The sequence below is a fragment of the Berghia stephanieae genome, chromosome 3, assembly GCF_034508935.2.
Source record: "Berghia stephanieae isolate SIO BIC M18660-M18661 chromosome 3, UCSD_Bste_1.3, whole genome shotgun sequence".
Taxonomy (NCBI): domain Eukaryota; kingdom Metazoa; phylum Mollusca; class Gastropoda; order Nudibranchia; family Aeolidiidae; genus Berghia; species Berghia stephanieae.
Genome location: NC_088362.1, coordinates 25,770,649 through 25,793,481, shown reverse-complemented (window position 1 = coordinate 25,793,481; position 22,833 = coordinate 25,770,649). Strand labels below are relative to the sequence as shown.

Genomic DNA, 22,833 nt, shown 5'->3' with positions numbered 1-22,833 from the left:
TTATTATATATTATTATTATTATTATTATTATTATTATTATTATTATTATTATTATTATTATTATTATTATTATTATTATTATTATTATTATTATTATTATTATTATTATTATTATTATTATTTATTATTATTATTATTATTATTATTATTTATTATTATTATTATTATTATTATTATTATTATTATTATTATTTATTATTATTATTATTATATTATTTATTATATTATTATTATATTATTATTATTATTATTATATTATTATTATTATTATTATTATATTATTAATTATTATTATTATTATTATATATATTATTATTATTATTATTATATTATCATTATTGTTTGTTTTGCTTTATTATTGATTTTACTAATTTAATTTGTGCGGCTATGTGGTCTAGTGGTATGACACTCGCTTTCGGATCGGAAGGTCCTGGGTTCGAGCCTCGCGTTCGGCGCATAGTTGAGTCCTTGGAGAAGGCTCTTTACTCACATTCTCTCACCGTACTCAGGTGTAAACGAGTACCTGGCCGTTAACAGCGTTGTCTTTGTCCAAACAAAAATTTGTAATATCGCCTAACAGGCGTCATGTCCAGTTCTAAATGTTACGTGTTGCTGTTGGCCAGGGACCCATTGTAAAGCGCTTTGAGCAGGTTTAGTGGATATTGCGCCATATAAAAGCTCAATTATTATTATTATCATTATTGTTTGTTTTGCTTTATTATTGATTTTACTAATTTAATTTGTTGATTGGAAATACTCTATTCTTGTACAAGTTATATTGGCAATTGCCTAAAAATGAACCTTTGTGAATTGAATTAAATTCTAATATTTTGACAAAACAAAACGTTGCGGACAGGACACTAACATGCATTGATAATGAACTTTCAGATAATTGCAATTCGCAGGGAATTGATGTCAGCCTGGGCTGAGGAAAAAATCTCATTTCAAGCTATTAATTTCAGAAGCGCCGAGAGAAAGAAAAACAACAAATTACATCCCGATGTTTTATCAACTCGATTATTGTAATTTGTTCCACTTTTTTGTGTGCCCCTATTGATTCCAAAATTAAACGACTTTAGACAATTTCCCATAATGCAGCTGGATTGGTTTCCCCAAAAGACGAAAGAGTTTTTTTAAAAAGAAAACAAACATTAAAAAAAGCTCTCCCCTTTTGAAAGCTGTGTATTGGCTTAAAGAAGACAATTGAATTGAATTCGAAGCTGCAGCTCTTGCTTACCACCTATCGCTGCCTCGAGGGATTTTCTCAAAGCTTTTATTTTCTGAATTGCCCCTAAAACAGTTTATCGACAGATAGCCTAACCGAGCGCTTGGCTAAAAAACTCAGAACGTTGCCATCTGGAAGTATAACGAAGCAACACACAAAATTATATTATATTATCTAACCTTGAACACTTAAGTCCTTGTTAATACAGTTTGAATTAATCGTAAACATGAAGGGGGGTTTATATATTATGATGAACAAAACTTGTTTGCGCTGTTGTAGACAAATACTTTCAATCTTGTATGTAAATGGCATGCATTGTTATCTTATTATGGTTATTTTCTATATGTATGGATGCATGTGTGTGTGTCTCTCTCTCTCTCTCACTCTCTCTCTCTCTCTCTCTCTCTCTCTCTCTCTCTCTGTATGTGTGTGTGTGTGTGTGTGTGTGTGTGTGTTCTTGGAATGTCACGGTTAAAGATCTTATATGTTTGTACATCACACATGCTGCCGTTGCTTTTAAAAACACAGTATATGCAATGTTAACCAAATAGCACATACTGTGTTCTTTAATAAAAAGGCAGCACACCAAGGTACATTTAAGTTGATTAAATTTTTAACATGTTTATCCTCATTGTGATATTTTAATCAATACATGTTTAGCATTACTATAATATTAGTATTAAGGGCATTCAAGGGATTTTATCTTATTTCGCCCTAAGAGAAAGAATGCGCTTGGCTAGGAGCTCACAACATTGCCATCCGGAAGTATAACGGACCAACACACAAAACTGTATGTAACCTTGAACGTTTATAATCTAGATAATACAGTCTAGTGAGAATTACTCATAAACGCGGATGGCAAAAAACAATAACAAAGACATGAGTGACGTCAACTTCGAACTATCTATATTTAGATAGAATGAAGTTGACGTCACGCAGGTCTTTCTTATTGTTTTTTCCATCCACGTTTATGAGTAATTCTCACTAGACTGTATTAACCAGACTATGGTTACACATAATTGTATGTGAAGGTCTATATCTATAGATACTATGCGCTTGGCTAAGAAGCTCACAACATTGCCATCCGGAAGTATAACGGAAGCAACATACAAAACTCTGTGTAACCATGCACTTTTGTAGTCTGGATAATACAGTTGAGTGAGAATTACTCATAAACGTGGATGGCAAGAAACAATAACAATAACCTGAGTGGCGTCAACTTCGTTCTATCTATATATAGAAAGCGCTTGGCTAAGAAGCTCAGAACACGGACATCTGGAAGTATAATGGACCAACACACAAACCTCTGTGTAATCATGAACTTTCATAGTCTGGTTAATTCATAAATGCGGGTGGCAAAAAACAATAACAGCGACCCGAGTGACGTCAATTTCATTCTATCTATAAATAGCCATTAAAAAATGTATTCCTTTTCCGCCACAACATCTTAAGACATCGCCGCCTAGGCATTCCACAAAGGAATGTAGATAACTCTTCAAACAAGATGTCTGATGTCAACAGGTATCACCCATGTTGTCCAAGTGAGCAAATTGGGGGTTAATAATCTTGCTCAAGGAAAAAAAACGAAAGTGCCTGAAGCGGGGCTCGAACCCGGGTCCTTCCGGGTCACAGTGCAATACCTTAACCACTCGGCCACTTCGCAAGAAATCTAGAATCGATTCTGTTTTCCAGCCAAAAACAAGGACAAATATGAATTCCGATTTACTTCTATTTTTCAGTCGATGGCCCACTGATTCGTCTAGAATAAACGAAAGCAAGTAAAAGTGGGCATGATGAGTGCCTGGATGGGTGACTCAACTCTTTGTTACATTTGTAAGACCTCCAGTGAGGTGAAAAGTTCTCATTAAATTCTCTCTTTATAGACTTTAATGATAAGGTTTTATTTGTGGATAACTATTATTTTGGCGGATAGAACTGTTGAGTATTTTACTTATGAGCGTAGCTTCAATGATGCTGTGGGTTTAAGTAAAATACTATCCACCAGTTGTACCTACAAGATCAATCGGAAAAACACACACAATTGTGTTTATGTAACCTTTATAACACTTGTGATTAACCAGAAGATTATTGACCAATCAAAACATGAGATTTGTTGACACACCAAGTCCGCTCGGACAAACATATTGTTTTTTTTACAAACAATATAATGAAGGAAATTCACGTGACTCTGCCCTCTTTGTTATTGTTTTTGGACTGCCAGTAGTTGTGTGGTTGGCTCTCACTGCTTACTTCCTGCCCATACCCTTCAACATTCGTAACGTCACTTCCTTCGTAATGACGCCTGGTAACTAAGTAACTGGCTCTCTCTAAACTATCGGAACAATGGTGGATGCCAAATGAAATATTTCTCAGACGAGCATAATAACGTATCCAGAGGAGAAAAAAAAAAAACACATAAATCTGATCATGTTTTGATTTTTACACATTTTGATCATAAGACATATGAAAAGTTCTAGCCAGCATGAAGAATAAAAAGTACCAATTTTCTTTGTTTAGAACCACGGTGGCCGCCGTTGCTGGGTGACGTGACATCAGACTATTGAATCCAATTATGTCTGTAGAAATGTAGTGCGACACTCGCTTTCGGATAGGAAGGCCCTGGGTTCGAGCCTCGCTCGCTGCACAGTTGACTCCTTGGAAAAGACTCTTTACTCACATTTTTTCTCTCATCGTACTCATGTGAAAAATGAGTACCTGGCTGTTAACAGCGTTGTCTCTGCCTTAAAATAATTGTATTATCGCCTAACAGGCGCCATTTCTCGTTCTACATGTTACATGTTTCTTTTGGTCAGGGACCCTATGTAAAGCGCTTTGAGCGCGTTTAGTGGATATTGCGCTATATCAAAGTTTAATTTAGGACAGCTCGCTCTCAATTTATTCGCTCTATCAGACTTTTAACGTTGAAGGTTACACATAGTTTTATTTTTCAGATAGTACCCATTCTTTGGTCATGCGTGCAGACTTGTGAGTATTTTACTTAAACGCATACGATCGAGATAATGCCATATGGTTTCTTCTTCTTCTTCTTCTTCTTCTTCTTCTTCTTCTTCTTCTTCTTCTTCTTCTTCTTCTTCTTCTTCTTCTTCTTCTTCTTCTTCTTCTTCTTCTTCTTCTTCTTCTTCTTCTTCTTCTTCTTCTACTTCTTCTTCTTCTTCTTTCACCTTATCCTGCATTTTGCAGGGTTGCCATAATGAATGCTGCCACATCTTCATGCATCTTGGTTTAGAGCATCATCTACCTCCAGGCCCAGTTCTTTCATGTCATCCTTAATCGTATCCCACCATCTTTCATTCTTTAAGTGTTATTGGTAACACTGTTTAATTATTTTTTTAAAAAAGATGAATAAATAAAATTCCCTTTATTCATCCCATAGGGGAAACTTGTCCCTAGGGTCTTTTCCAAGGGAAGACTTGAATGCTTGAATTATTCTATAGATAGTATGCGCTTGGCTAAGAAACTCACAATATTGCCATAGGGAAGTAAAACGGGCCAACACACAAAACTATGTGTAACCTTAAAAGTTTACAGTCTGGTTAATATGGTTTAGTGAGAAGTACTCATAAATACGGATAGCAAAAACAATAAGAAAGACCCGAGTGACGTCAACTTCATTCTATCTATAGATAGTTCGAAGTAAGTAGACGTCACTCAGGTGTTTGTTATTGTTTTTTTGCCATCCGCATTTATGAGTAATGCTCACTAAACTGTATTAACCTCACTATAAGCGTTTATGGTTACACACAGTTTTGTGTATTGGTCCGTTATTCTTCCGGATGGCAATGTTGTGAACTTCTTAGCCAAGCGCATACTATCTATATGTTTGTGTTGAGAATATAGCTTTCTCTTTAGCCTTTACTGCTGGCTTGTAAACAAACTTCGCGGAGCTTGTGTGTGTTGAACCCATGACCTCAATAAGTCGGGAGACTTTGTTTGAAACCACTTTTTTTTGTTTTTGGAGTTGTGGATTGCGTGGACTGCATAGCGTTACTCTCACGATCAGGCGGAGTTGTCGTATCCTTTGGGCCGTGGGTTCGAGCCCCGATCTCCGCGAAAATGTTATTCTCTATTGTCTTCTGGCACTTTTCTACTCACTTCATTTTCTGTTATTATCAAGAAGAGTTTTTGCACGTCTAGTCGGCAAATACGAAATTATCGTTTTTACCACTTTTGTGATTGGCTGAAGAAGAAATTTGAGCCCAAAACATTCCGTGCTTGGTATTTTGCTCTTTTAAAAATTGTTTTTAAAAGCTTGCTATCTTCATTTTTGTGCAAAACATTTAACAGTTCACAGCTTCTCGCAGCTTCACTTTCAATGGTGGTACACAGTACACAGTGTCTCACGCTGAGTTTTCGTTGAACTTAAAGGAAAACAACGATTGTCGTTTTTGTTGTTACTCACTGGTACTCACCCCATCATTGAGTTCAAAGTACTTGATGGTTAAGTGAGTTACCTATGGCCTCAGTGAGTCAAGCAAGGGAGTTGAGATTGGATGGGGGCGGGGCTACACCAATAAAGTTTCGTTTTCTCGTCCTTTAAGAGCATGTCTCCACTGACTAGTATTCAGACGTTTCGTTACCGAGTTCGATCACCCCCTGCTGCGCTGTGTGGCCTTGACCAAGTCACCTTGCCCTAGCTCAATTTCCCGGCGCTGCACTGCGGCTGACGCATGGGTTATTCCAGTCTTCTCTTGGAATAGACCCTAAAGATAAATTTCCCAATGACATGAATAATGGGAATTTTCTTTTCTTTTCTTTTATTAATACTATCGGAGACTAAAACGATGGAGACATGAAACATTAGGGGCTCCCTCCGTATGTTGGTGTTCAATGTCAAGTCGGTAAACAAGTTATTTGAAATTGATGATATGTGTTTAAATAAAATACACAACATTTCATTCCGCTTTATTAATTGAACAAATACACAAAAAGTTTATAGTCGTATTCAACAGTACAACCAACGACATTTGTCTCATTGAGCACTGCTGACAACAACTCACATTTAAATTTCTTTTTGTGAATAGAATATGCGTCATTGGGGTGAAAGTAATATGGGTGGACAGGGGGATCAGCGGTACGGTCTTTGCTTCGTACCCAAAAGGTACCGAGTTCGACTATCCGCCTCATCGTTTGGCCTTGAGCAAGTCACCTCTCCCTAGCTCACTTTGCTGCGCTGCACTGCGGCTGACGCCAGGGTTATTACAGTCTTACCTTGGATTAGACCCTAAAGACAAATTTCCCCTTGGAGACGAATAAAGGAATCTGTTAATTTATTTATTATTTAATTGTCAGGCCGTAGCTTTCATCAACTTATAGCCTGACACTGCCCTAAAATTACGTCACAATGCAAGGCGACAATGATCATAAAAAAGTGTGAAGTGTGTTGATGTTAGCTGTCTTCAAAGTAACAAATGACGACATTGGTTCAACTATTGAATACACGTTACTCTTCACATTCCTCTGGTGGACGTCCCTTCTTAAAATGAAGAACTCTTTTTGTCCACGATAGCTAACGAAGCCTACGTTTTCACCCAGTCTGACATTATGACTAGTGGACCTCTTGCTTAATTAACCCCTCCTGCTCAGAACGCTCTCGGTACAATGTGTACATTTATCTTAGTTCATTCTCTCGACATATGGCGCATGTTGTGTGTATTTTACTCTTTACACGAAGTGGCCCCTTGGTCTTTAGGCTATAGTTTGACATAGTGTTGAATATTGACACAAGAAGTCTTCCCTGTGCTAAGTCTGTCTTGATTCTCGACAAGACTTATCAGCAGATAACCCTCTAGGTACCTTGGAGTAAAAATAGGTCCTTGACAATTCTTGGGATTGTTGTTGTGTTCTTATCACTGGAACACGAGACACGAAGTTCATGCAATAAGTGGTTTTGAAGGATACTTTAATACAGTTTGTGATATTTTTCTTCTTGAGGTAAGTGTTGGTGAAACAAAAATTTTTTCTTTATTCCTTGGTGGCGATTTGACACAATGATAGGTAGATAGATGGATGGATCGATATATAGATAGATAGATTGATAGATACCTAGATGGATGGATGGATAGATAGGAAAATAGACAGACAGATAGATAGATAGATAGATAGATAGATAGATAGATAGATAGATAGATAGATAGATAGATAGATAGATAGATAGATAGGTAGATGCATGGATGGACAGATAGGTAGATAGATAGATAGGTAGATAAATAGAGAGATAGGTAGAGATGAAGAGAGAGAGAGAGAGAGAGAGAGAGAGAGAGAGAGAGAGAGAGAGAGAGAGAGAGAGATTGGATATGAAAATGGTTGAGTGGATGGACGAATACATGAATTAATGAATATATGTGAGTGCAGTTCGACAAACAGTTAGCGGTAGAACGAAAAATAGCTTATCAGAGAGAGAGAGAGAGAGAGAGAGAGAGAGAGAGAGAGAGAGAGAGAGAGAGAGGGGGGGGGGGGTGGAAGAGGGAGATAGTAGTTATATATATATATATATGTATATATATATATATATATATATATATATATATATATATATATATATATATATAGAGAGAGAGAGAGAGAGGGGGGGGGTAGATGGTGGAAGAGGGAGATAGTAGATATATATATATATATATATATATATATATATATATATATATATATAGAGAGAGAGAGAGAGAGAGAGAGAGAGAGATAGATAAGATATAGATAGATAGATAGATAGAGAGAGAGAGAGAGAGAGAGAGAGAGAGAGAGAGAGAGAGAGAGAGAGAGAGAGAGAGAGAGACCAAAAACAAACAGAAATATGACCACAACAATATCAGTTTACGATGGAAATGCATAGATACCTCATACCTCGGGCTCCACCAAATAATAAAACAGATTTGAATAGGGCTTTCCATTTAACACCTTCTCACTTCGATCGACCAAAGACAAACTTTAACATGATTTTATTCATGGAAAGTGAAAATAAGTGGAGCATTTAATTTCTCAATCGTTTTGGCGTTTCCTATTGTTCATTTATATCGATGGATTGATAAAGGCAATTGTCCTCCTCTTCCTCATCATCATCATCGTCGTCGTCGTCGTCATCATCATCATCATCATCATCACCACCACCACCACCACCACCACCACCACCACCACCACCACCACCACCATCATCATCATCATCATCATCATCATCATCTCATCATCATCATCATCATCATCATCGCCACCACCAATCCATGCAGTACTGTCAAACCAAAATGTCCCTTCCAACGCAACAAGTTTATTGAATGTAACATGCCCTTTATTCCCCACCCCCTTCATTAGCTGTAATGTTAGAATAAACTTGATCGATAAAATGGAGTTTTAAGCCAAATTAATCAACATGAATAGGGCAGAGCAGTCGTGACGTCACACCATCTACTCTTCCGGTTCCAAACACTTTGGAAGTGTGTATGTAACCAGTCCTTCTGAAGGAGGACTAATTATGAATAGGTTACATATTGAATCATAAGGTGGCATAACTATTTTAGTACCTAGCAAGACACACACACACACACACACACACACACACACACACACACACACACATATATATATATATATATATATATATATATATATTATATATATATATATGGGAGGGGGGGGGGATTAAAAGATCTAAGATGGATGATCTTTCTTCATGACCAGCATTATTTAGACCTCTAGTCTGATAGACAATAAGGAGAGTAAGTGGAGCAGGCACTTATGTTGATAATAACAAAATAATGAAGTGAGTTAGAAAGTGCCAGAAGGAAACCGAGAATAAAAACTTCGCGGGGTCGATGGGGGCTCGACCCCGCGACCTTACTGGAACGGCAACTCCGGCTCGCCGAGGAGATTTTGGCTCTACCTTATGAGCTATCCAGCAGTCGAGGTTGACTGATTTTTTGGGATGTTTTTTTTTTCTTGTATTTTTCTTTCTTGTTTTGTCTGGCACCTTTCATACACATTTGTTCAGTTCTTTAGCTAGATTGAGGCTACTCTTGTTGTTGGTGACACTGATAACAACACGATTAAACCATGCGTTAATCCCTCTTTAATCCGTTTGTGGTGTAGACCACTTTGCTTGTTTTTGGCGATTTGTTTTCACTGCGAGTTTAGGCTATATAAACGAGAGCTTTAAACTATAGTTTTTATTATCCCTCTCCTTACCAACCATAGGAAAATCGTCACATACCTTACGATGCAACCGACAGTTTTCTCATTCTGATTTCTCCTGTACATCACATAATCTAAAGAAATGCTTTGATTACCTACAGCTATAAATACTAAACACTGTGTTGTAGACATCAATTTGCTGAACAACATTTTGTATATCTAGAATTCACTTGTTACTTTTTTGTTTGAGTAGGAAAAGTCTATTGTTGTGTTGGTGGGTGTGAATTTCGGGGGAAATTATAAAAATGGCTGGTAATGAGAGAGTTATATAAAGCAATATCCATTAAACGTGCTCAAAGCGCTTTACAAAGGGTCCCTGACCAACGGCAACACGTAACACCTAGAATGAGACATGACATGACGCCTGTTAGGCGATATTACAATTTTTCCGACAGAGACAACGCTGTTAACGGCCAGGTACTCATTTTACAGCTGAGTACGATGAGAGAATGTGAGTAAAGAGTCTTTTCCAGGGACTCAACTATGCGCCGAGCGAGACTTGAACCCAGGACCTTCCGATCCGAAAGCGAATGTCACACCACAACAAGACCACATAGCCACGAAATATTATGCGAAACTGAACTTATCGGATAAGAGATAAAACAAGTCTCTTGGGCATTTCGTACCAGCTGTGCCCTCCATGATAAACAGCACACGGTCTTATCATGTAAACAGTTTATTTTGTTCACCTATATCAGTTAACCTATGATAGTACGGCAGGCTTTTAATCCTGTGGTATGACTCTGGTAATTCCTTGAAACGTATCCCTTAATGTGCCGCCCAAAGTTGAGTTTTTGGAAAAGGTACTTCACTCACATTCTCTCTTCATACTTCGGTGTAAAGTGAACGTTAGCAACGTTGTGTCTCGAAAAATAAATGTAGTAAAACTTCAAAGCTGTGCCCTTTTCTTGTCTTTCATGTTAGTTATTACTGTTGGCTTGAGACTTCGTGTAAAGCTCTTTGAGCACATAATTTGGTGGATATTGGGCTGTACATATATAAAAGCTCAAATTGTTTTTAATTAAAAGACAGTTCCCCCCAAAAAACCACAGGATATTTCGCAATACCCCAAAACCAATCTTCTTATTGATGTCATGCTGTGTAGTAGCCAGCCAGTAGCCAGTACAGTCGTACTCTGGAAAAACCCATATTTTAAAATTTGGCCAGAAAACTCGTCCTTCAAATATCGATCGATTTAAATGACCCTCATCTTGGCAAAAACTCTCAAACCTGGGACTTCGCGAAGTCCCAGGTTTGAGAGTTTTTGCCAAGATGAGGGCCATTTAAATCAATCGATATTTGAAGGACGAGTTTTCTGGCCAAATTTTAAAATATGAGTTGTTTTTTTCCAGAGTACGGCAAACAGTTTTGGTTGGTTCAATCAATAACACTTAGGGTATTCGAGAGATAATGCTAGATTCTCAGCAGACCACGTCAATAAATGGAGCCTTCAGAGCCATGAGCCATGAGCCAATGGAGCCGGACTTTATCCTGGTTTCTGTTAACCTTTTCATTGTATTTTATTTGATGTAAGAGATAATGCTTGTCAACTTTTGGATACAAAAAAAAAGAAAAAGATCTGAACAAGTTTGTGTGTGTGCGTGTGTGTGTGTATGTGTGTGTGTGTGTTTGTGTGCGTGTGTGTGTGGATGTGTGTGTATGTGTGTGTGTGTGAAAGGTGCCAGACAAAGCAAGAAAGAAAAATACAGGACAAAAAAAACTATCCCAAAAAAATCAGTCGACCTCGACTGGGGATCGACCTAAGACCACTGACCAGTAATCAAAGGCCTGAGGTTCAATCCCCAGTCAAGGTAGACTGATTTTTTGGGATAGTTTTTTTTTTCTTGAGTTTTTTTTTCTTGTATTATTCTTTCTTGCTTTGTCTGACACCTTTCTTCATACACACTTGGTCAGTTCTATATCTTACACCGGTGCCTGCTCCTTAATTTCTTAATTTGATATTTTGGATACGATGATTGTCTATCATGGAGTAATAATAATAGTAAAATAATAATAATAATAATAATAATAATAATAAATAATAATAATAATAATAATAATAATAATAATAATAATAATAATAATAATAATAATCCTAATAATAATATATCTTTATTCATTTAAAAAATGGAAACTCGTTTACAGACGTGGCATGCATAAAAATGAATAAACACAAAGTTGAGAATCTATGGCGACAATGTATACATATATATATATGCAAATGCACAAAAATGTAAAAATATACAACCAAGAACCAATAGCAACACTTTATATATTAAATTTGATAAATTGAAATAGGCCATACCTCTGGCCTTTAGTCCGAACTTGTGTGTGTGTGTGTATATTTAAAAGATAGTATTTAATTTAAATCACAGTTACGCGTTAAAAATTAAATATCCGACAGATCCAGCGACTCAGTAATGACTGCTGATATATTGATGAACTTGAACAAAAATGGACGGCACCAGTTACAGCAGCTATCCGTTCCTTTTCTTGGAGCGAGTGCTTCAACGGCTGAGCTATGGGGACCATTGACCCGTAGGATCAACCACTTAAGGCAAATGGAAGACTGGACACCATACTTGACACGATAGCCTGAGCAGGACAGTGCTACAGGGCACAGTCGAATGCCAGCGCAGAAGAGGACGCCCAAAGGAAGATGTGGCTGGACAATATAAAAAGAATGGACAGAGATGTCGGTTCCGGAGCTGCTACATAGGGCTAGCAACAGGCAGGCATGGAGGAAGACTGTAACTTCTGCTTCACGCAAGTCTCCCCGACGACCATCCGGTCTTGGGATTGAGTGAGTGAGTGAATGGAGACTTGTCATGAAGATAAAAAAACAAGCTGTGATTTTGGTACAGGAGCAGCAGATCTAAATAATATATGCTGGTCGTCAATAACGAGCATCTATCTTCGCTCTTTTCCGTCCCGTAATCCTAAGTTCTGCCTTTTATATCCTACTACAAAAATAGTTATGCCACCTTATGTTTCAATATGTAACCCATCGCCTCAAAACGGTATTATGTCGGGGTGAACAAGATGCTGAAAGATCAATTTTAAGCTTAACTGATCAAGAAAACGAAATATCGTTTTTCAACATTTAAAATTCTATATTTTTCCTTCAATTAATAATCCATACATGGACTCAACCCAAGTCTGATGTTTTTGGTCATGGATTCCATTCTCAGCACTTTGATCATCCCGGCTTATTACCGTTTTGAGGCGGCGGGTCACATATATTATGCTGGTCGTCAATAAAGAGCACCTATTTTCGCTCTTTTACGTCCCGTAATCCTAAGAATCTGCCTATACATCTTGCCACTAAAATAGTTATGTAACCTTATGATTCATTATGCAACCTATTCATTATTAGTCCTCCTTCAGAAGGACTGGTTACATACACACTTCCAAGGAGTTTGGAACTGAAGATTAGAATGTGTGACGTCTGACGTCACGACTTTCTGCCCTACTGAAGAAAAAGAAATCATTTGTCTTACATTGACTGACCCAATGCGTGGACTAACACTGATCTAGTCTTGTCTTATAGTGAAAACAACTTTTCTCGTCTTGTTAATTAATAACTCATAAGTTATGGGAAAACATCATCTCGTTGGCTAGCAAAATCAACGACAAATATTCTTGTGATGTCATTCACAAACACATAACATGATGACTTACTTGTCTCTTCTATTTCTCTCTCTCTCTCTCTCTCTCTCTCTCTCTCTCTCTCTCTCTCTCTCTCTCTCTCTCTTTCTCTCTCTCTCTCTCTCTCTCTCTCTCGCTCCACTCTCTTTTTTTCTACTCTTACTCACTCTCGGCTACTCTCTCTCTCTCATTCGCTCTCTCTCTCTCATTCTCACTCTATCTCTCTCTCTCTCTATCTATCTCGCTCTCTCTCTCTCTCTCTTCTACTCTTACTCACTCTCGGCTACTCTCTCTCTCTCTCTCTCTCTCTCTCTCTCTCTCTCTCTCCACTCTCTTTTTTCTACTCTTTCTCTCTCCACTCTTTTTTTTTCTTCTCTTACTCTCTCTCTCTCCGCTCTTTTTATTTCTACTCTTACTCTCTCTCTCTCTCACACACACACACACAGAGACACACACATACACACACGCACACACACACACACATACATACCTCGATTTCCTCTTTGTTAAGACAATAAAGTTGAATACAAAGTAAAATGAACATTTGAATAGGTAAAGAAAAACAACACATTAAAATTAAGCTCTTCTTGCCCCCCCCCCCCCCACTAGATAACTAGATAAGTAAATAAATAAATAAGATAAAATAAAATATAAAATGATAATAAAATAAAAAAAAATTTTTACAACATTGGATGTGAAAAAAAAACAAAAAATTAAAATCAAAAACATAAACAGAGCAAAAATAAAACACAATTTTGTGATTAGATGACGTTATAGCGGGTTGCCAGTCATCACTATGATTGGATGTTTACATATTATAAAATGTACACGGTAGGGCGGAGGCCGGGGGGGGGGGGGGGGTTTGGGGTAGCATAATAACAACGTTGGTGTGCGTGAGAACTGAAAGGTTGTGTGGTTGAGACCACTGTGGTTGAGATGCACATGAGTTGTGAGTCGTTTACTCACGTGTGGAGCCCTGAGATACTCGCACAGACCTGCCAGGTACTACGAAAAATGCGTAGAGATACGAATTTTTTGGCTCCAGCTACAGAGCTCTCTTTGACTCAATAAATCTTGTTGAGAAGGAAAGTTCCGCTTCTTAGAATCTAAATTCAGGACGTTGGAACATGTTTGGACCATTTTGAGAGCAAATTGTTTAAAGTAAATTTTTCTTTTTTTCCCCTTGGAAATTACGAATTTTTGAAATTTCAAGTTGGCAGCTCTGTCTGAGATACTGAAGAGGCGGAGATGCGAGTGAAGATAATTCTGAATTAAAATTCACCCCATACACCGGAGCATACTCAATGTCTCAATCGTTTCTATGTTATATGTTTGTGTTGAGAATATTGGCTATTAAGCTTAACTGCTGGTCAAAAATTATTCGCGATGGTGGTGTACGAACGAATCGGCGGTCTCAAGAAGTGGGTGAGAGAGGGATCTAGTAATGACTTTGAGTTTGAACGAATATTTTTGTGTTCGTGGATAGCTCACACGGTAGAGCCACGCTCTCACCTGCCAGGGAGTTGTCGTACCAATAAGGTCGCAGGTTCAAACCCCCCACCACGCCGCGAAAAATTTTTTATTCTCTATTGTCTTCTGGCACTTTTCTATTCACTTCAATCTTGTTGTTACCAACATAAGTGCCTGCTCCACTCACTTTTCTGAATTAAAATTTCACCCATACACCGGGGGCATACTCAATGTCTCAATCGTTTATGTTATATGTTTTGTGTTGAGAATATTGGCTATTAAGCTTAACTGCTGGTCAAAATTATTCGCGATGGTGGTGTACGAACGAATCGGCGGTCTCAAGAAGTGGGTGAGAGAGGGATCTAGTAATGACTTTGAGTTTGAAAACGAATATTTTTGTGTTCGTGGATAGCTCACACGGTAGAGCCACGCTCTCACCTGCCAGGCGGGTTGTCGTACCAATAAGGTCGCAGGTTCAAACCCCACCGCCGCGAAAAAATTTTTTATTCTCTTTTGTCTTCTGGCACTTTTCTATTCACTTCATATCTTGTTGTTTACCAACAAAGTGCCTCCCTCCACTCACTTTTCTGAATTAAAAATTCACCCATACACCGGAGCATACTCAATGTCTCAATCGTTTCTATGTTATATGTTTGTGTTGAGAATATTGGCTATTAAGCTTAACTGCTGGTCAAAATTATTCGCGATGGTGGTGTACGAACGAATCGGCGGTCTCAAGAAGTGGGTGAGAGAGGGATCTAGTAATGACTTTGAGTTTGAAACGAAATTTTTTTGTGTTCGTGGATAGCTCACACGGTAGAGCCACGCTCTCACCTGCCAGGCGGAGTTGTCGTACCAATAAGGTCGCAGGTTCAAACCCCACCACCGCCGCGAAAAATTTTTATTCTCTATTGTCTTCTGGCACTTTTCTATTCACTTCATATCTTGTTGTTACCCACATAAGTGCCTGCTCCACTCACTTTTCTGAATTAAAATTCACCCCATACACCGGAGCATACTCAATGTCTCAATCGTTTCTATGTTATATGTTTGTGCTGAGAATATTGGCTATTAAGCTTAACTGCTGGTCAAAATTATTCGCGATGGTGGTGTACGAACGAATCGGCGGTCTCAAGAAGTGGGTGAGAGAGGGATCTAGTAATGACTTTGAGTTTGAAACGAATATTTTTGTGTTCGTGGATAGCTCACACGGTAGAGCCACGCTCTCACCTGCCAGGCGGAGTTGTCGTACCAATAAGGTCGCAGGTTCAAACCCCACCACCGCCGCGAAAATTTTTTATTCTCTATTGTCTTCTGGCACTTTTCTATTCACTTCATATCTTGTTGTTACCAACATAAGTGCCTGCTCCACTCACTTTTCTGAATTAAAATTCACCCCATACACCGGAGCATACTCAATGTCTCAATCGTTTCTATGTTATATGTTTGTGTTGAGAATATTGGCTATTAAGCTTAACTGCTGGTCAAAATTATTCGCGATGGTGGTGTACGAACGAATCGGCGGTCTCAAGAAGTGGGTGAGAGAGGGATCTAGTAATGACTTTGAGTTTGAAACGAATATTTTTGTGTTCGTGGATAGCTCACACGGTAGAGCCACGCTCTCACCTGCCAGGCGGAGTTGTCGTACCAATAAGGTCGCAGGTTCAAACCCCACCACCGCCGCGAAAATTTTTTATTCTCTATTGTCTTCTGGCACTTTTCTATTCACTTCATATCTTAGTGAAGATAATGGGATCCAGAAATTGTTATGAATTAGATGGAGAGTGATTGTGAAAAGGTTGGATTTCATGTTATATCAACATCAACAACAGTTTTGTGGGCGGGGTACAGATTGACAAGTATTGTTTAAAGTGAGTGGCAGCTTAGATGAGATGGTGAAGGGGGATAATGATAATAAGGATGAAAGATAACAATGGTGATGATGATGATGATGATAGTGATAGTGTTTTAACTAACAAAGGTGATGATGGTTATTATGATGATGATGATGATGATGATGATGATGATGATGATGATGATGATGATAGTGATAGTGTTTTAACTAACAAAGGTGATGATGGTTATGATGACGCTGATGATGATGATGATGATGATGATGATGGTGGTGATGATGATGATGATGATGATGATGATGATGATGATGATGATGATGATGATGATGATGATGATAATCCCATAATAAACCCCAATTCAAGACGACGGTTTACATTTTGACCAATCCAAGTTTTCATGTCCTTGAACTATCTATCTATCTATCTATCTATCTATCTATCTATCTATCTATCTATCTATCTATCTATCTATCTATCTATCTATCTATCTATCTATCTATCTATCTATCTATCTTTCTACCTAGATATCTATCTTTCCCCCCCCCTCTCTCTCTCTCTCTCTCTCTCTCTCTCTATCTCTCTCTCTCTATCTCTCTCTCTCTCTCGAGCTAAGCGTGTCAAGGCCATACAAAGATTGTGACGTGTGCTGTATTATTATAATTACACTTGGCTCATCTTTCAAATCTGAAATCAAAATCTGAGTACGAGAGAGTATGTTTGGGTTTTCGAAACTGTTATGAAACGCCATCTTCATGTAGATATTTATATCATGTTGATGATTATACATTCTTATTTTATTAATGTATTTTTGTCTATCTATCTATGTATTGTATTTTTAATTTCAAACATTATAAACCAAATGACAAATTGCCATTTTTGACAAGAAAGATTATATTACTATTATTATTATGATTATCATCATCATCATCATCATCATCATCATCATCATCATCCTCTCATCATCACATCATCATAATTAAATTATTTTATTATTATTTTTTATTTTTATTATTATTATTATTATTATTTTATTATTATTATCATTTTATTATTTTTTATTATTATTATTATTAAATTATTATTTTTAAATTTTTATTTTATTTTATTATTATTATTATTATTATTATTATTATTATTATTATTATTATTATTATTTATTATTATTATTATCATTATCTACAATTGTAAAGCAAATATCCACGACACGGAAATCAATTCATTTTTTAATGGATTTTATTTTACAACAACGCGTGTCTAAATTTTTTTACTTATTTATCTCAAGACGGTCGTTCTACTTCTTGACACTAACAGCACCGGTAAGTGGCATAAAAAATCTTGTAGAAAGCCATAGCTTAAAGGACATGTATTGGTAAAATTTGAATATGATTCCAGAAAAAAAAATCATGTTAAATCAGGGGGGGGGGGGGGGGGCAAAGAGAGAAAGAGAAAGAGGAAGTAAGATATAGCGAGTTTTGAGAAAGAGTGAGAAGGGAGTGGGAGAAATAGAGATACAGTCAGAGATAAATAGATAGATAGATAGATAGATAGAGAGAGAGAGAGAGAGAGAGAGAGAGATAAAGAGAGAGATGGGGGGGGGGAGGGGGAGAACAGACAGACAGAAAGTGATTGAGAGTGAAAGAGTGTGTGTGTGTGTATGTGTGTGTGTGAGAGAGAGAGAGAGAGAAGAGGGGGGGGGGGAGGGGGAGATAGATAGATAGATAGATAGATAGATAGATAGATAGATAGATAGATAGATGGATAGATGGATAGATAGATAGATAGATAGATATATAGAAAGATAGATAGATAGATTGATAGATAGATGGATAGATAGATAGATAGATAGATAGATAGATAGATAGATAGATAGATAGATAGATAGATAGAATACTTTGAACGTTATATCCGCTCTACTAAAAGGCCAATGACCCAAATTGGTATATGACAAAATAAACAATCAATTATTTTTAAATTTTAAATTAACCACAAAAAATATTACCGTAACTGGATAGTTGATTCATTGAAACACGACTCCTAAATGCAGTGTGTGGTTACAGTGAATGACAAAATCAGTTGAATGGTGAAATGGTTTGAACTGAGATATTGCCAAGTTTAGTAAGGAGGTAAATTTTTATTTTAAAAATGAGTTAGTTCTTGTCATGAATGATTAAATCAACCCTTTTTGTACATCTTCGGGAAATATCAAAGCTTAATTTAACTTTAAAATTTTTTTTACAGCTAGTCAAGTTGAAATAGTATGAAATTGGAGAAACGTTGCTGGATACCGTTCCCATACATCTGACCATAACTTCATGAAAAATCACCCGATTTACTTTAAATAAACATTAAACTGCTCTAGTGAGCATACTCTTTCAGAAAATGAAAAAAAAAAATGAAAAAACAAACAAACAAACGCAAATCCAAAATGTTCACCTTCCGACTGATTATGTCAGGATTTGACATTGACAAAGACAAACCATGTGTCGTATTGCAGAGCGTGCTGGAATTTAGCGTGCTATTATCCAGCGAGTACTGTATAGGACAATCCTTCAACCGCCCTATATAAAATATAATAAATAATTCAGATTTTTTAAAGCGCAATATGTACTAAAACCTGCTCAAAGCGCTTTTACAAAGGGTCCCTGACCAACAGCAACATGCAACATGTATAACGAGACATGACGCCTGTTAGGCGATATTCATTTTTTTTCGGACAGAAACAACGCTGTTAACGGTCATGTACTCATTTTACACCGAGTAGGGTTTGAGAGAATGTGAGTAAAGAGCCTTTTTCCAACGATTCAACTATTCGCCGAGCGAGGCTCGAACCTAGGACCTTCCGATCCGAAAGCGAGTATCATACCACTAGACCACATCGCCACACATAAAGCATGGTGTGAAACATTGACATATAGATAGTATGCGCTTGGCTAAGAAGCTCACAACACTGCCATCCAGAAGCATAACGGACCAACACACAAAACTATGTGTAACCTTAAACGGTTATAGTTATTTAACACAGTTTAGTAAGAAACAAAACCAGAGTGACGTCATCTTCTTTCTATCTATAGCATTTTACAAATCTAAAAAGACAATGAAAACATTGATATCCACAAAACAATAGAAAGTTAAAAAACGACAATTAAGAATAAAGACAAGATTGGAAACTACGAGTAATCTAATCAAAATTGTCCAAATTATACAACAGGGAGCAAACTCATAATTATTGCATAATCTCAAAGGCGTGTTATGTGTCAATGACACGGATAATTGTATAAAATGTTACAAGGTAATGAAAACCATTAGATATATCCATACGACGATAATATATTTAGTCAAAACTATCAATTACAGACTGAGAGAAGATTTTGAAAATCTGTTCATAATTACATACCTATTATACACATCAGATTATCTCGTGTATTGATTTAAAATAATTTATCACACTTGACAGTAAATTTTCTCAGATGGAGAGAAAGATAAAAGTGAGTAAATGTGTTCATTTATAAGTGAAAACACAAACAGCGGAAAGTTTCGGCCTTTGACCTTCTTCAAGTAAAAAACGTATATATTTCATGCATTTTTTTTTTTTTTGGTGTCAAAACAAAGACTTTTCTACGTTTTCGCAATGCGTGTTTGCAAACGGATTCTACCTAAACTATTCTTGAATATGATGATACTAATAATAATAAAATAATAATAATAATAATAATAATAATATAATAATAATAAAAATAAAAATAATGATAATGATAATAATAAAAATAATAATAATAATAATAATGATAATAATTAAAAATAATAATAATGATAATAATTTTATAATGATAATAAAAATAAATTAATAATAATGATAATAATAATAATAAAAATGTGAAATAATAATAAAATAATAATAATAATTTAAAATAAAATAATAATTAATAATAAAAATAATAATAATTATAAATAATAAAATAATAATGATAATAATTTAATAATAATAATAATATTTAAAATATAATATTTTAAAAATAATAATAATAATATAATAATAATAAAAATAATAATAATAACAATAATAATAATAATAATAATAATAATAATAATAATTATAAAATAAAAAAATGATAATAATAATAATAATGAATATAATAATAATAAAAATATATAATAATAATAATAATAATAATAATATTAAAATAATAATGATTTAAAAATAATAATAATGATAATAATAATATTAATAATAATAAATAATAATGATAATAATAATAATAAATAATAACAATGATAAGATAATAATAAATAATAATAATAATAATAATAATAATAAAAAAATAAAATTGATATAATAATAATAATAATAATAATAATAATAATAATAATAATAATAATAATGATAATAATAATAAATTAAATAATAATAATAATAATAATAATAATAATAATAATATAATAAAAATAATAATATAATAATAATAATAATAAATAATAAAATAATAATAATAATAATAAATAATAATAATTATAATAATAATAATATTAATAAAATATAAGATAATGATAAAAATAATAAAAAATAATAATAATAATAATAATGATAATAATATAAAAAATAATTAATGAGATTTTGATATGATGATGATGATGTGATGATGATGATGGATGATGAGTGATATGATGATGATGATGTGATGTGATAATAATAATAATGAAAATAATGATAATAATTAATATAAAAATAAAAATTGATAATAATTTTAAAATGAAATAAAAAATAAAAAAAATTTTATAAAAATAATAATAATAATAATAATAATAAAATAATAATAATAATAAAATAATAATAATAATAATATAATAAAAATAAGTTTTTTATATAGCGCTCAATTTTCATAGTGCTCGGGCATTTTAAAAAATTAATTGCATTAAAAAATTTCATTTTTGAAATTTTTTGAAAATACATATTAAAGAAACAAACACTCCATTGTGCCAAAAAACCCAAAATACAGAAAATTTCACTCTACCGACATGCGAAAATTTAAAAACCAATAGTCTCACGAATTAGTAACTTATTCCAAGAAAAAATTTTGGGTAAATCTATTTTAAAACCTGCCCTTTGTTTTTTTTTTAGAAAAAGGGCCCCACCTTTCCCTGACACTAGCTGAAACCTGTACGGTTTGGTCCCAAATGGGCCTGTTAGGGGACATAATTAAATAATATGAAACGGATTGAGGAAGTAAATTTTTTGCATGAGGATTTTTTAAACGATTATTTATTTATTTTTTTTATTTACTTTTTATTTTTTTTTTTTTTTTTATTTTTTTTATTTTTATTTTATTTACTATTTTAAATTTAAATTTATTTATTTTTTCATTATTTAATTATTTTAAATTTGTGTATATGTTTTTTATTTATTTTTTTATTTCCCTTATTGTATAAAAAAGCGCGGGAGTGCCGGGGCCTTAGATAGGAAAGGAGAGAATTTACTACAAGACCTAATTCATAAAAAAACAAAGAAAAAAAATCATATAAAACCCCATAAAAAAACCCCCCAAAAAAAACAAAAAAAAAAAAACAAAACAAAGCAAAAATAGATAAAAAGAAAATTACGTCTGATTCAATTTTATCGAAATGTAAAGATTGAAATGTTTTTTTTTTCCCCAATTTGTAATAAGGATATCATTAGTTTGGGGAATTTCGAGTAAAAATTTGGTTATGTGGTTTAAAAGAGAAAAAATGATTTTTGGAGATGTTTGGATTCGATTTTAAGAAAAGGTTTTGCCGAAAGTACAAGGTAGTAGGATTGGACAACGATGCGATTTAATACGCCGTCTTGGAAAAAAAGGGGAAATTAAAAAATTTGGCCTTTTAAAATCTCCCCCTTTTTATTTTTGACAAATTTCCCCCCTTTCGTTAAACTCAAAAAACCTTCAGAAAAACCGACAGAAAAATAAATCCTTTTTTTTTGGGGGACCGAAGATTTCTGGAATTCGAAATTTATAACAGAAATGGTAAGACCGGGAAAAAGATAAAAAAATTGGCTAGGATGAGAAGGTGGAAACTGTTTGTTGTGGCTATACCGACCCAGGGTGAAAAAAAAAAAAGAGATGATGATGATGAATAATTTTGGGGGACAAATTTTTGGGGTTGGTTTCCCCTTTTTAAACCGATATTGTATGATTGAAAACGTAGGGAGAGAGAGGGAGGAGAGAGAAGAGAGGAGAGAGGAGGTTGGGGGGGGGGGGGGGTGAAGAAGGAAAAGGGGGGGGTTGAGCAGGGGGGGGGGGGGGGGGGGTTTGTGATTAAAAAAGAAAAAAAGGGAAAAGTAAAAGTAGGTGGTGATTTTTTTATTATTTTTTTTTATTATTTTATTTTATTATTATTTTATTATATTTTTATTATTTTATTATTTTATTATTATGAGGATTATGATGTGATGATGATGATGATGAGGA

At 34.9% G+C, this 22,833-nt stretch overlaps 1 protein-coding gene across 1 annotated transcript in view; it reads left to right on the top strand.

Annotated features, from left to right (window-relative positions):
- Nucleotides 1-6,857: 6,857 nt before the first annotated feature.
- LOC144967429 (uncharacterized) overlaps nt 6,858-22,833 on the top strand; it is a 126,366-nt gene continuing 110,390 nt past the window's right edge. The window contains exon 1 of the mRNA XM_078904619.1: nt 6,858-7,178. The gene's annotated coding sequence lies outside the window, so the exon portion shown is untranslated. The remainder of the gene's footprint in view (nt 7,179-22,833) is intronic.